Below are 1,959 nucleotides of genomic sequence, written 5' to 3' on the forward strand. Positions count from 1 at the left end.
CAGGTGAGTTCATTCCACTTTTCCCCCTCGCTCACACATCTCATGGCTGCTGGGGGTTCGTCGCCGACGCCCTCGTCGTCATCAACAACCGCAAGGGGAAGCAAGGGTAGATCAAAACGGAGAGGCTCCCGGGGAGGAAGGAGATACGGGAGGGATTTTTTGTGCGAGGCGAGGGCCGGCCGAGGGGGTCCTGCTAGAGGTGGAGCGGTAGGGGCTCGCCGGAGTGCGTATGCAGGAGGGGTGTTTTACGTGCTCAGCTCAGGTGCGGCACCCGAGGGGCAAGCGAGGAGAGGCGCTCAACCTGACGATTTATTCAGCAGACAATTTTTGGCAGCGCGTGTGTGGTTCAATATGCAATTTCTGTAAGCCACGCAAATATATCTGTGATTCAGTAGGCAATACTGTAGTATAATGATTTTTTCCAGCATTTTTGTGTCTAGTTTGGGAACAGAAGTAGGGAATACTGTGGTTTTTGTAGACAATTAGACATAGATTAGTATGCAATTAGAATCAGATAATAGGCAATTCTGTGTGATCATGGATTCTTTTTGTAGGCAATACTGTGGTTGTTTTTGTAGGCAATTAGACCAGATATCTGACTGATGTATATGGATTATCATGGTATTATTTGTTCATTTGATCATGTGCTCTGTTTTGCTTTTCAACAGGATGCCGTAAGTCTGCTCCCACAACTGGAGGAGTGAGGAAGTCTCACCGTTACCGCCCTGGAACTGTTTGCTCTTCGGTGTGTAAAGCCTTTTAACTTATGGTATAGTATGTGTTATTGCATACAGTATCCTAGTTGAAAGTATTCTCAATTTGAGTAAGCTTTTGTGCTTGACTTTGCAGTGAGATCCGCAAATACTAGAAGAGCACGGAGCTGCTCATAAGGAAGCTTCCATTCCAGAGGCTTGTTAGGGAGATTGCCCAGGATTTCAAGGTGATCATCAGTTTGTGCGCTACATTTGTTATGCTCCTGTTATGTCAACTCTTATAGTATGAATCAAGTAAACTAAAAGCACCATCCTGTTCTGTCTCTTAACACTGTGTTTTAGTAGGGGAATCAGAATAGATAATAGGCAATTCTGTGTGATTTTTTGTAGGCAATCAGATATAAGTAAGCAAAAAACAAGCCAGGTTTGATGAGGGTGTAATCAGTTTTAGGGGAATAATCAAAATGAAATGCAGGCAAGCATACAGAGACATATAGGCAATCAGATAGAGATTTGTAGGCAAGAGTCATTTTAGGGAATAGGCAATACTGTTTGTGTTTTATTTTTATTTCTCCAGTTTATTTTTTGATGACCAACCAGGCTTCAGCTTGGTCCCTGTCCTGGTGTTTTTAGATTTGGATGTAGGAATGACTACTAAGCCAGGACTAAGTTATTGTCTGGTTTGCAAGGATGGATGGAATGGTGCCTACGAAAAAATTTGCAGGTCTTAGGGTTCAATATGAAATAAAACCAAATTTAGCGTGCTTATTTGAATCAACTTTTTTAATCAAAATAAAGGCAAATCTGTTGTCTATGTTCTCGGAGGGAAAAAACGCAGCGTTTGTTTTGGCGTGGAAACTTTATGCTTCTTGATATGTGTGGATACCTTCTTCTTGGAGAATTTTTTTCCAATCTATATATGTGTGGATACCTTCATCATTTTTCATTTTCGCAGCTGTTTTTTTCTGCATCGTATCATCCCAGTTCCTTCATTCTATTTTGCTACCCATCATCAACATCATCATACACCTTATTTCTTGAACTAGTTTTTAGTAGGCAGCAACATCTTCTCATACCGGTCTAACATCCCCTTTCGAATTTTTCTGCACCCAACCGAATCACATAACATGAAGCACGGACTTGCCTACCCCACCTCTCGGCGGCATAGGTCGCTGACACCGACGGACCAAGTCACCCACAACGGCCGAAGCACCCAACCGAATCGCCTAACACGAAGCACGGACTC

The 1,959-nt window shown here is 43.0% G+C and overlaps 1 long non-coding RNA gene across 1 annotated transcript in view; it reads left to right on the forward strand.

Annotated features, from left to right (window-relative positions):
- The first annotated feature begins 619 nt into the window (after nucleotides 1–619).
- LOC119327454 overlaps nucleotides 620–1,959 on the forward strand; it is a 4,869-nt gene continuing 3,529 nt past the window's right edge. The window contains exons 1-2 of the long non-coding RNA XR_005158514.1: nucleotides 620–745; nucleotides 850–940. This is a non-coding gene — a long non-coding RNA (uncharacterized LOC119327454). The remainder of the gene's footprint in view (nucleotides 746–849; nucleotides 941–1,959) is intronic.

The sequence above is a fragment of the Triticum dicoccoides genome, chromosome 7A, assembly GCF_002162155.2.
Source record: "Triticum dicoccoides isolate Atlit2015 ecotype Zavitan chromosome 7A, WEW_v2.0, whole genome shotgun sequence".
Taxonomy (NCBI): Eukaryota; Viridiplantae; Streptophyta; class Magnoliopsida; order Poales; family Poaceae; genus Triticum; species Triticum dicoccoides.